A 14,236-nucleotide genomic window follows, 5' to 3' on the forward strand; every position below is an offset into this window, starting at 1 on the left:
GGGGGTCACTTCACAGGCGGTGAAGCAGGTCTGCAGGTGTCTCTCTTTCTCTCCCCCTCTGTCTTCCTCTCCTCTCTCCATTTCTCTCTGTCCTCTCCAACAACAATGACGTCAATAACAACATCAATAATAAATACATCAACAACAAAAAACAAGGACAACAAAAGGGAATATAAATATAAAAATTATATTTTAAAAAATTTTTAATTTTTTAGTTAATTGGGGTGCTGGGAGAGACTGATAGAAGTGCGGCACAAGCCTGCAGTCCTCTTTGCCACTGTTTCCTTTCCACTCCCTTTCACAGTCCCAGCCACTCTTTGTACCATTCCCTCCCTCTAATTTCTGAGGTGTCACTCTTCCCCACCTGTCTGCTCCAGGCCCCCTGGTCACACACACACACACCCTCTGCCTGGCCCAGACTCAATCCCCTACACACACACACACACACACACACAGACTCAATCCCCTACACACACACACACACACACACACACACACACAGACTCAATCCCCTACACACACACACACACACACACACACACAGAGACTCAATCCCCTACACACACACACACACACACACACAGACTCAATCCCCTACACACACACACACACACACACACACACACACACACAGACTCAATCCCCTACACACACACACACACACACACACACACACACACACACACAGTGTCTCCATAATGTCTGGAATAGATTCAGTGATCCCAACTGGGGACAGGAAGGGTGGGAGTGTGTGTGGGAAGCAGTACCTTCCCCTTGTGGCAGGAGGCTGCTTGAGCCCACCCAGGAAGTTCTGCTTGTTCAGCAGGCTGATAGGTAGCAAGCCTAGGTCCTGGAGCCAAGCAGGGCCAGTGGTTGAAGGGATAAGAAAGGAGGTTCTGTCCACAGTTGGGCCCATAGCTCTCCCTTTGTCCCAAAATTCCACTCTGGAGGCCCCTTGCTTTCTCAGACCCTCCTTCAGTAAGCGGCTATCCCACCAGCTAGACCCCAGCTAGTTAGCATGTTCGTAGCTACAGGATAGCTAGCTAGTCCAGGGGTGGGGGGACTGGACTCAAGAGTTGCCAGCAGGTTGACTTATGAACCACTTGGTCTGACCAGTGTGGAGGGCTGATTTTCATGGGGGGAGGAGGGAGAATTAATAGTTTACAATCAACTATAAATACAGTTGTTGATTGCTAGGTTGCTTCCAGGTTTGGGCTATTACAAATAGTACTTTTATGAGCAACCCAGGTGTCCAACAACAGATGAGTGGCTGAGCAAGTTGTGGTATATATACACAATGGAATACTACTCAGCTGTTAAAAATGGTGATTTCACCATTTTCAGCCCATCTTGGATGGAACTTGAAAAAATCATGTTAAGTGAAATAAGTCAGAAACAGAAAGATGAATATGGGATGATCTCACTCACAGGCAGAAGTTGAAAAACAAGATCAGAAGAGAAAACACAAGTAGAACCTGAACTGGAGTTGTTGTATTGCACCAAAATAAAAGACTCTGGGGTGGTGGGGGGAAGAGTACAGGTCCAAAAAGGATGACAGAGGACCTAGTGGGGGTTGTATTGTTGTGTGGAAAACTAAGAAATGTTATGCATGTACAAACTATTGTATTTACTGTCAAATGTAAAACATTAATCTCCCAATAAAGAAATTTAAAAAAATAGTGCTGCTATGAACGTAGATATACACAGATCTCTTTGGATGGGTGTGTTGGATCTATCCCCAGGAGAGGAATTGCAGGATCATAGGGTAGGTCCATTTCTAGCCTTCTGAGCGTTTTCCAAACTGTTCTTCACAGGAGTTGGGTCAATTTGCATTCCCACCAGCAGTGCAGGAGGGCTTCTTTGTGTGTGTGTGTGGGGGGGGGGTTAATGCCATCACCATCCTGGCAGCATGAAATCACAGGAGGGAAAGATGGGCACCACCAGACAGCAGCTGAGCCCAAAGGGGGACACAGGTAAGAGTCCTCTCTTTTCCCCTCCCCTCCTCCCCTCTTCCCTTTCCTTTTTCCTCCCCCCTCCTCCCCTCCTCTAGAACTCAGAATTCAGCCCTGCTGCCTGGGTCTCAGCTTTTACTCAGCTCCTGACTTTCTCCTCTTCCTCCTCCCAATCCTCATCTCTCTCTTTCAAAAAAAATTTTTTTTCCCCAAACAGAGGAAGAGAGAGAGAATCTGCAGCACCCAAACTTCCCTCCTGATCCCCACCCCACCCCACCCTCACCGCTGCCATCTGCCCCATGACTGGCACTCCTATGTGATGCTGAGGCTCAAAACTGGACAGTGAGCATGGCAAGGTGGATGGATACTTTACCAGATGAGCTCCATCTCTGGGGTGCCCCCCTTCTCCTGCTCCCCTGGCCCTACCTTGTACACACTGACTTCTACAATTAGCCCCGCTCAGTTCTTCTGCTGGGATGCTCCTTCCCAGACCTTGAGACACTGTCATTAACAGGACTTCCCCAGGTACTGGAGCCAGCAGAATGCTGGCAGTAATTCAAGCAACTACTACTACCACCACAACTGCTACTACTACTACCACCACTACTGCTACTACTACTGCTACTACTACCACCACCACTGCTACTACTACTGCTACTACTGACACCACTACTGCTACTACTTGACTCCTGTCAAGCCCGGCCCGCGCTAACCCTGACTCTGCTGTTCCCTAGCCGTGTGACCCTCAGCATGTTGCTTTCCCTTTCTGGGTGTTCAGGGTGTCTGTAAGTGTAAATTAATAAATAAATAGCCACTGCATGGGGGGAGTTTGTCGTAGAAATCAAAAGATAGGGAGTCGGGTGATAGCACAGCGGGTTAAGTGCACGTGGAGCAAAGCACAAGGACAGGCGTAAGGAATCCGGTTCGAGCCCCACCTGCAAGCGAGTCACTTCACAGGCAGTGAAGCAGGTCTGTAGGTGTCTTTCTCTCCCCCTGTCCTCCCTTCCTCTCTCCATTTCTCTCAGGCCTATCTAACAATGACAACATCAATAACAACAACAATAATAACTATAACAATAATAAACAACAAGGGCAACAAAAAAGAAAATAAATTTTTTTAATTTTAAAAGAAATCAAAAGATATAAAATATGAACAGTATATATATTGTCGCCTAACACAAAGTATCCCATCGTGACCATTAGCAGTCACAGTGCTCCTGACTACTACAGCCAAGCACATTGCACCTGAATGTACAACAACCACCCCTGACGTAGAGAGAACACAGAGGATCAGAGTTTCTATAACATCCCCAAGACATATAGCAAGGAAATGGCCAAAGGCAAGCTGCTGTTATTACTACTACTGCCATTACTACTGTTACTAATGCTGCTACTACTACTACCACCACTACTACTACTACTGCTGCTACTACTACTACTACCACCACTACTGCTACTACAACTACTACTGCTACTACAACTACTACCACTACTACTGCCACCACTACTGCTACTACTGCCACCACTACTGCTACTACTGCTGCTACTACTACTACCACCACTACTGCTACTACTGTTATCACTACTGCTACTACTACTGCTACTACTACTACCACCACTACTGCTACTACTGCTGCTACTACTACTACTACCACCACTACTGCTACTACAACTACTACTGCTACTACAACTACTACCACTACTGCTACTACTGCCACCACTACTGCTACTACTGCCACCACTACTGCTACTACTGCTGCTGCTACTACTACTACTACCACTACTGCTACTACTGTTATCACTACTGCTACTACTACTGCTACTACTACTACCACCACTACTGCTACTACTACTGCTACTACTGCCACCACTACTGCTACTACTGCTGCTACTACTACTACTACCACTACTGCTACTACTGTTATCACTACTGCTACTACTACTGCTACTACTACTACCACCACTACTGCTACTACTACTACCACCACTACTGCTACTACAACTACTACTGCTACTACAACTACTACCACTACTGCTACTACTGCCACCACTACTGCTACTACTACCACCACTACTGCTACTACTGCTGCTGCTACTACTACTACTACTACCACTACTGCTACTACTGTTATCACTACTGCTACTACTACTGCTACTACTACTACCACCACTACTGCTACTACTACTGCTACTACTGACACCACTACTGCTACTACTGCTGCTACTACTACTACCACCACTACTGCTACTATTTACTGCTGCTACTCCTACCACCACTACTGCTACTACTGTTGCTACTACTACCACCACTACTGCTACTACTACTGCTACTACTGCCATCACTACTGCTACTACTGCCACCATTACTGCTACTACCACTTCTGCTACTACTGCTACTACTGCTTCTACTACTACTGCTACTACTGCTATTACTGCTAGTACTACTACTACTATAACTACTATTGCTACTGCTACTGCTGCTACTACTACCACTACTGCTACTACTGCTTCTATTACTACTGCTACTGCCACTACTGTTTCTACTACTGCTACTACTGCCACAACTATTGCTACTACTACTGCTACTACTACCACTACTGCTGCTACTACTGCTTCTATTACTACTACTGCTTCTACTACTACTACTGCTTATACTACTACTACTACTGCTACTACTGCTTCTTCTGCTGCTACTACTACTACCACTACTGCTACTACTGCTACTACTGCAACTGCTACTGCTACCACCATTACTACTACTAATAGCACCACCGTCATTAATACTACTACTACAGTTAATCACCTATGAAATTGTAGACTTACTGAGGGAAAGAATTTTGCACAGCAGTGTCTAATAGCAACTTTCAGGGATTAGATTAAAAAATTATAATCCTATATAAAACACCAAAAACATCTTCCATTTGCTAAAGCCTGCTCCCAGAGAGCAGGGGTAGACAGAATAATGGTTATGTAAAGAGACTCTTATGCCTGAGGCTCAAGGTTGAAGGCCAGGTTCAATCTTCCACACCACCATAAGCCAGAGCTGAACAGTGTTCTCTGGTAAAGAAAGAAAGAAAGAAAGAAAGAAAGAAAGAAAGAAAGAAAGAAAGAAAGAAAGAAAGAAAGAAAGAAAGGGGGAGCCGGGCAGCAGTACAGCAGGTTAAGCACAGGTGGCATAAGGATCTCAGTCCGAGCCCCCGGCTCCCCACCTTCAGGGGAGTTGCTTCACATGTGGTGAAGCAGGTCTGTAAGTGTCTATCTTTCTCTCCCCCATCAGTCTTCACCTCCTCTCTCCATTTCTCTCTGTCCTATTCAATAACAACTACAACAACAAGGGCAACAAAAGGGAATAAATAAATAAATAAAATAAGATAAAATCAAATAAAAGAATATTTTTAAAAAGAAAGAAAGAAAACCTGCCCCAGAAAACAATTCCTGACTTTATCTCTCTCTCTCTTTCCTTCTTTAATTCCCAACTTTCTAAGGAAAACAGCAGTGACATTGTGAATATAAATAATTGTTTTTAAACCAGAAAACTTTGGTCCATGCAAAGTTATTTCTAATTAAATGCCCCAGAAAACAATCCCCAACTTTTTTTTTCTTCTTTTTTCCTGTCTTTCTTCCTTCCTTCTTTCCTTCCTTCCTTCCGTTTTAAAGTCCCAACCCCTTCTCTTGCTTCTGTAGCCCTCTTGCTGGAATGGAGCTGAGAATCCAGTGTGGAGAGGGAGGGGTGAATCTCAAAGAGATAAGGCACTTAGTGATCTCAAAAAAGAAAGTCATTGCATTTTTAACCCTCTCACACTGGGAGGTGTTTGGTTGGTTTTTGTGTGTGTGTGTGTGTGTGTGTGTGTGTGTGTGTGTTTTCTCCCTCTTAAGTCCAGTTCTCAAACATGTGATGGAAAATCACAGAGGTCTTTGAAGGGAACTGAAAGCACCCTGGTCAGCAGAATGTTCCCCACACATTCTGTGAGGGTCTTGGCAGGGCCCTCACTGGGAGCCAGCAGCTGCAGGAAACACTTTTGGCTTAGGGCCTCCCTTGCTGCCACGCCCTGCTGGACACCACGGGGCCACTGGGAAGCTGGTAAACAGCACATGGCATTCCCGGCCTGTGGCAGGCATTCGTGCACAGAATTCTTTGTCCTCGTGAGGAGAGACAGAGAGCTGCTCTGTGCAGCAGAGCCCCGAGCCAGGCCTCCCTTTGCGAAACCCCCAGCTGGAGAGCACTCAGGCCAGGGCTGAGGCAAGCATGCCATGGTCCTTTCAAGTGTGCTTGCCAAAGAAATTTGCCCACACTGGGACTTCTTGATTAAAAACTTGGGTTCACTTGTTCATTTCAAGGGAGGAACACGACTCTGTTACAATGGAGGAATCTGGCCACCTCCTCATTAAGCAAGTGACCCACCACCACAGTTGTGATGTCGCTGCTCCCAGATGCATAACCCGACTCCAGCCCTGATGAAATCCAGTGGGGTTAATGACCTCCAAACATGCACTTGAGAAATACTTCTTGTCTTGAATAGCAACAAAAAGCTGGGGGATTGTGCCAGGTTAAAGAACCTTAAGAGACTGTGACAACCAAATGTCCTGAAAGGTTGTGGATGACTGGAGTTTAAATGGGGAATAGAATAGGAAGGAAGGAAGGAAGGAAGGAAGGAAGGAAGGAAGGAAGGAAGGAAGGAAGGCTAGTTGGTAAGACATCAGGTTGTTCCTAGTCCCTACCTGCAGGGGACTAGGAGGAAAGAAAAGGAGAAAGAGATAGATAGAGAAGGACCTAGGTTGGTGGGGAGTGTTTTACAGAATACAGAGAAATTTTACACATGTACCAAAAGCTGTACTTACTGTAAAACATTAATCCTCTAATAAGCAAAAGAAAACTAAAGAGAGAGAGTCAGGCTGGGCAATGACGCTCTGGGTTGACTGCACATGTTACAGTGCATAAGAACCCTGGTTCATTCCCCCAGTCCCCGCCTGTCGGGGCAAACCTTCATGAGTGTTGAAGCAGGGCTGCGAGTATCTCTCTGTCTCTATCCCTCTCTATCTCCCCTTCCCTCTCGATTTCTCTGTTGTCACCAAAAATAAATAAAATCTTTTTAAGAGAAAGAAAAGGAAGGGAGAAAGGAAGAAAGAAGATTGCCATAAGGAAATTATCTTTTATTGGGGATAAACTTGAAATGTGGATTATGTGTCATATAATAAGTTATATATCCAATGTTATCCGTCCAAAGTTCAATCTCCAACACCACGTATGCCAGAGTTATGCTCTGATTCTCTCTCATGCACAAATAAATACAGTTTTTCTTTTTGTTTGTTTCTGCTATTTATCTACATATTTATTTATTTTTAACCAGAGCATTACTCCACTCTGACTTACGGCGGTGCTGGGGACTGAACCTGGGACCTTTGGTGCCTCAGGCATGAAAGTTCCTTTACATCACCACTATGCTATCTCCCCAGCCATTGCTATTTTCATTAATGAAAACAGAGAGGCAGAGAGAAAGAACATGAAAGAGACCACAGCAGCAAAACTTCCATTGATGTGGTGACAGCCGGGCTCAAACCTAGGTCACGCCCATGACAAAGCAGTGCACTAGCCCAGTGGGCTATCCTGCCGACACAATCAAATTCTTGTTTTAATTTGTTTTATTATCTTTATTTACTTATTGGATAGAGAGATCCAGAAATTGAGAGGGAAGGAGATGACAGAGAGGAAGAGAGACACAGCTATACTTCCCCACTAGTGAAGCTTTCCCCCTGCAGGTGGGGACCAGGGGCTTGAACCTGGGTCCTTGTGCACTGTAGTGTGTGCACTTAAATAGGTGCACCACTGCCTGCCCCCGCCCTAGTCAAATATTTTAAATTATGTGCATCAGACTGGAAAGATGTGCAGCAGTACACTTGCATGTCTGAGACCCCCGAGGTCCCAAGTTCAGTCTTTGGTACCACAACATGTCAAACCCAAGCAGTGCTCTGCTATCTCTCTCTCAATCTGTACCTCTCATGAAAATAAGTATTTTCTTTATATATCTATGTAATTTGATAGGGCAGAGAGAAATTGAGAGGGAAGGGGGACAAAGGGAGAGAGAGAGAGATTTGTAGCACTACTACACCACTCTGAAGTCTCCCTCTGCAGGTAGGGAAAGGGAACTTGAACCCATATCCTTGCACATGGTAATAAGTGCACTTAACCAAGTGTACCACCACCCAGCCCTGGAAATAAATATTTTTCTTTTTCTTTTTTTTTTTTTTTAACCAGAGCACTGCTCAGCTCTGGTTTATGGTGGTGCGGGGAACTGAACCTAGGATTTTGGAGCCTCAGGCATGACAGTCTGCATAACCATTATGCTATCTATCCCCACCCCGGAAATAAATATTTTTCTATTGAATGTATTTAGTGGTTCAGCAGTGGAGCATATAAGGATGTCCTGAGTTCATTCCCAGTCACTGAAAAAGAAAAGGATTTTTTTTTTTAAAGGTAGAGACAGAGAGAGAGAGAGTTGAGGACATCACAGCACCAAAGCTTTCTTCAGTACGGTGGGAGCCAGACTCAAACCTGAGTCACACATAGCAAAGCAGCACACTGTCCAAGTGAGCCATTCCACCAGCCACAAAGGATTTGTTTATTTGTTTGTTTGTTTGTTTTTCCTTACCAGAGCACTGATCAGCTCTGGGTTTTGGTGGTGCAGGGGATTGGTCCTGGGACTTTGAAGCCTTGGGCAAGAGAGTCTCTTTGCATAACCATGACGCTATCTACACCCACAGGGTTATTTTTAATAGATCACTTTATTGGGTCCCCTATGCCTACACTGAACTTCTCTGTTCCAGTCTCTTGGAAACAGAGTTGGCAGTCAGCTGAGGTAAAGAACAAACACCTCATCACAGACCCCTGCAAGCATCAACCCGGCTTTGACCTAGCACGTTATGATTGGGCCCTCCTCAATCGCTATCGAACAGGCCATGGCTGGTGCGCCGCTATGTTCCATCGCTGGGGAGCCAGAGACGACCCGAACTGCCCCTGCGGCTACAGACAGACTATGACCCACATAGTCAACGACTGCCACCTCTCCAGATTCAAAGGAGGTCTCGAAACTTTACATCAGGCTCAACCTGACGCTGTTGACTGGCTACGGAAGAAGGGCAAACGCTAGAAGAAGAAGAAATTGGGGAAATGCTGATTTATCAACACAAGATTATTGTTGGCACAGGTGAAGAATTTCACATCTCCCTACGTTGGGTATTAACACAACACACCCTCCACCAATGTGCCCAATTCCTCCACCATAGTACACTGGGTCCCCCACGCCAGCCCCAGCATTCCCCATTTCCCTGCAGCTCCCAAAAGCTGCTCTGGTCACAGCTGACCGGTCACAATAGCAGAGCTAAGGTGGGACTCTGAAGAAAAGAGAACACAGAGCAGCACCACCCTGAGCCCTGGCAGGTGCTATGCTTTTATTTTGGGACACCGGGTCACATAGCAGTGTTTCAACAGCTTGGCTATTGCATCACCTGACCAAGCAAACAGGAAAAGTGGTTGCGCTCAATTATAATCACACCTTGCTTTTGACCCAAAATGGCCTCCTCCACCTAAACCCTCAGCCTTGCTGCTGAGAGATTGATAAGGCTCTTGGAAGTGATAAAGGGCCCCGACAGGTGCAAGACTTATAGATCCACATTCTAACCAAACCAAGACTGATTTGCCCAAGATCTTCATTTGCCCAAGATTGTGTCTAATCCTACTGGCTCCCTGACCAATATTTGTTTGTTTGTTTTCAGGCTTCTGTCATGGGAATCCCTGAGTAGCCCTTTAACTAGTTGCAGAAATCAAAGATTTGTGTCTCCAGGAGAAAAGTGTTGTGTCTTGTTTTTGTTTTATATACAAGTGAATTTGAGAACAGTTTCAAAAGAGAAGAAACAAAAATACAATTATTTTTAGACTTATTTAATTATCTATTTCTATTATGAGAGACGACAACAGAGCACTGCTCTAACACATACAGTGCAGGAGATCGAGCCCAGGGTCTCTAGCATGCAAGTCCTGTGTTGTAGTATCAGAAGCACTCTCAAGTCAGAACAAAAAGTATGTTGGTGGCGTTCCTGGTTGAGCACATATGTTACAATGTGCAAGGACCTGGGTTCGAGCCCCCAGTCCCCACCCGTAGGATGAAAGCTTTGAGAGTGGTGAAAGAGTGTTGCAGGTGTCTCTATATCTCTCTCCCTCTCTGTCCCCCCTTCCATCTTGAGTTCTGGCTATCTCTATCCAATAAATAAAGATAATACAAGAAAAAATTATATATATATACATATATATATATATATATATATATATATTCTCTTTTTTTTTTCACCAAAGCACAGATCAGCTCTAGTGATGCTGAAGATTGATTCTGGGGCCTCTGAGCCACAGGTGTGAAAGCTGTATCACCATTACGCTATCTCCCCAGCTCCCCAAAATAAGTATTCTTGATATTAAATATTTCGGATAGGGGCATGTGGAGGGACGGGATAGCATACTGGAGAATTTTTTTTTTTCTAGAGCCGAGGCCTGGTATATGTATGATCTCACCACTTCAAGGCAGGAACGTTTAATTAATTCAAATACTGCAACACCACAGTGCACCAGTTTCTCCTGATGTCTCCAGTGTGCCTAGGTTTTAACTGGGCCACCAACGTGAGCCATCTCTGCACCTCCATAGTGCATTTCTTTTTTTTTTTTAATTTTTTTTCCCTTTTGTTGTCCGTGTTGTCTTTTTTTGTTGTTGTTATTGTTATTATTGTTGTTGTCATTGTTAGATAGGACAGAGAGAACTGGAGAGAGAAAAGGAAGACAGAGAGGGGGAGAGAAAGATAAACACCTGCAGACCTGCTTCGTTTCACCGCTTGTGAAGCGACTCCCCTGCAGATGGAGAGCCGGGGACTCGAACCGGGATCCTTAGGCCCGTCCCTGCACTTTGCGCCAGGTGCGCTTAACCTGCTGCGCTACCGCCCAACTCCCTTCATGGTGTATTTCTAAATTACTTGATTTTCAAAAGTCCCTTTCACTGCAGATGGGCGGTGGTCACACTGCCTAAAACCAGGTGCCCTGAGAGGCAGTAAACTTTGCTATCATTACCAGTCAGATTGATGAGGAAAGGGCCTCAAGGCTCCTTTCATGTCTCCTGACGTGACTCCAGCCCTCCGAGGAAGGAAGCATTACTTCGCGGTCATAACTTGGACCTTCCCGGCAGGCAATGCAGGGCAAGGCGAGTGGGCGGGGCTCTGCTGAAGGCGGGCGAGTGGGCGGGGCTCGGCTGAAGGCAAGCGAGTGGGCGGGGCTCTGCTGAAGGCAGGCGAGTGGGCGGGGCTCTGCTGAAGGCAGGCGAGTGGGCGGGGCTCTGCTGAAGGCAGGCGAGTGGGCGGGGCTCTGCTGAAGGCAAGACGGGTGGGCGGGGCTTTGCTGAAGGCGGGCGAGTGGGCGGGGCTCTGCTGAAGGCAAGCGAGTGGGCGGGGCTCTGCTGAAGGCGGGCGAGTGGGCGGGGCTCGGCTGAAGGCAAGCGAGTGGGCGGGGCTCTGCTGAAGGCAGGCGAGTGGGCGGGGCTCTGCTGAAGGCGGGCGAGTGGGCGGGGCTCTGCTGAAGGCAAGGCTAGTGGGCGGGGCTTTGCTGAAGGCAGGCGAGTGGGCGGGGCTCTGCTGAAGGCAAGGCGGGTGGGCGGGGCTTTGCTGATAAAGTGAAGCCAGCTGGGACATGTCCTCCACCTTGGCTCCAGACCTTCTGCTTCCTCTAGGCTGCTGGGGCTATAGCAATGGCCTCTGCAGGAGGACGGACTCTTGTCCTCAGGTCACTACTTGCAGGCTGGGCCCCACGTGGGGAGAAGGGTGCTGGGAAGTTTCTCATGTCCCAGTTGTCCCTTCTCAATGTCAGTTACCACCCTCTGACTGTCCTAGTCTCAACCAAATTCCTATCGTTTGAATAGCCCCTTTCTTTCCTCCTTCCCTTTTTTTCTTTCATCTCTTTCTTTCTTCCTTTCTTTCTTCCTTTTTTTCTGTCTTTCTTCCTTTCTTTTTTTTCCCCACTGGAGGCATTCTTTTCCGGTCTTTTAAAGGACAGGACAGAGAAAAATCGAGAGGGGAAGGAAGATGGAGAGGGGGAAGAGAACGATATAGACACCTGCAGACCTGCTTCACTGCTTGTGAAGCAACCCCCTACAGGTGGGGAGCCGGGGGCTGTAACCCGGATCCTTGAGCAGGTCCTTGCACTAGCCCTTTTTTTTAGAGTCACATGAACCTTTACTGGTTAATGCATTAAGTACTTACAGCCCTGTTCCACTACAGCTGTAGTCAAGAAATCTGATTACACAAGAAAATGTGGTGATCCAAGAGGTGGCATTGTGGCTAAAGTGCTAGTCTCTACAGCAAGAGATCCTGAGTTTGATCCTCAGCATTGCACGTGCCAGACAGCTGCTCTGGTTCTCTCCCTTCTCACTCTCTCAAATAAATAAGTAAATCTTAAGAGAGAAAGAGAATATGTAAATTTATCTTTCTTCTTCCCTGAAACTCCTCATCCCCTCACTTATAAAACACCTTGTTCTCCCCCAGGAGAATAGATCTGAGAGAACTCTGTTCTCCCTACTCTCACACCAGCCAATTTTTTTCCCCTTTAGTACTTTACATACTTCTTTTAATGAGAGATACAAGGAGAAAGAGACCAAAGTACTGCTCAGCTCTGGCTTATGGCGGGGTTGTGGGCTGAAGGCATAAACATGAAAATCTCTTTGCATAACTGTTATGCTGTCTCTCCAGCCCCATCAATTTCTTTTTTTTTTCTTCCAGTTTGTTGCCCTTGTTATTATTGTTGTTGTTATTGCTGTTGTTGTTGTTGGATAGGACAGAGAGAAATGGAGAGAGGAGGGGAAGACAGAGAGGGGGAGAGAAAGACAGACACCTGCAGACCTGCTTCACCACCTGTGAAGCAACCCCCCTACAGGTGGAGAGCCTGGGGCTCGAACCGGGATCCTGAGCTGGGTCTGCGTGCTTTCCACCATGTGCGCTTAACCTGCTGCACCACCGCCCAGCTCCCCAGTTCTTTTTTTTTTCCACCAAATAAAAATCTTTTCTCTATCTCTAGGGATAAATGCTGCTATGGTTAACTTCAACTGTGTATCAGCTGCAGGAGCCCAGGTTAGTCCCAACTGGACTTCCCTGGGCAGACAACCCCACCAATATTTCCTGGAGCTCTGCTTCCCCAGAGCCCTACCCCACTAGGGAAAGAGAGAAACAGGCTGGGAGTATGGATCGACCTGTCAACACCCACGTTCAGCAGGGAAGCAATTACAGAAGCCAGACCTTCCACCTCTGTACCCCATAATGATCCTGGTTTCATACTCCCAGAGGGATAAAGAATAGGAAAGCTATCAGGGGAAGGGATGAGATACAGAGTTCTGGTGATGGGAATTGTGTGGAGTTGTACCCCACTTATCCTATGGTTTTTGTCAGTGTTTCCTTTTTATAAAAAATTTTAAAAAAAAGAATAGGAAAGCTATCAGGGGAGGGGATGGGATACAGAGCTTTGGTGGTGGGAATTGTACCCCTCTTATCCTATGGTCTTGTCAATGTTTCCATTTTATAAAAAAAATAAATTTAAAAAAAAGAATCGTGGTCCGGGAAGTGGCGCAGTAGATAAAGCATTGGACTCTCAAGCATGAGGTCCTGAGTTCAATCCCCGGCAGCACATGTACCAGAGTGATGTCTGGTTCTTTCTCTCTCTCCTCCTATCTTTCTCAATAATAAATAAATAAATAAATAAATAATTTTTTTAAAAAAATAATCGAAGAACAACAGTCATGGCTTTTAAGTCAATACTTTGAGATAGGGAGGTGGTTCAGTGGGCAAAACACAGGACTTGCAAGCATGAGACCCTGGGTTCAATCCCCAGCACCAGAAAGGCCAAAGTTGGATGGTGGTTTGGTCAGTCGCTGTCAGAAAGGAAACCACCCAGAAGGTCAGTCTCACCCAGAAGGAGACCTGCTTTGCCATGTGTGTAGTCTCGAACCTCCACCCTGAGGTACAAGTCCCTGGTATACAACATGGGAGCAGCACAGCACTGAGGGAAGTTTGTCTGTCTGTGTGTCTATCTGAAAGTCAGTCCAGAGGAGTGAAATCTCACATGTGCAAGGCTCCAATGTATCAAAAAGGAAAAAAAAGAAAAGAAACTTAAGGTGTGGTCCAGGAGGTGGTGCAGTGGATAAAGCACTGGACTCTCAAGCATGAGGTTCTGAGTTCAATCCCTGGCAGCACATGTACCAGAGTGATGT

General features: G+C 46.2%; 1 protein-coding gene across 4 annotated transcripts in view; it reads right to left on the minus strand.

Moving 5' to 3' along the window:
- Positions 1-14,236, minus strand: part of AHNAK (AHNAK nucleoprotein) — a 164,173-nt gene that overhangs the window by 106,255 nt on the left and 43,682 nt on the right. The window lies entirely within an intron of this gene.

This window comes from Erinaceus europaeus, chromosome 17 (genome assembly GCF_950295315.1).
Source record: "Erinaceus europaeus chromosome 17, mEriEur2.1, whole genome shotgun sequence".
NCBI classification, from domain to species: domain Eukaryota; kingdom Metazoa; phylum Chordata; class Mammalia; order Eulipotyphla; family Erinaceidae; genus Erinaceus; species Erinaceus europaeus.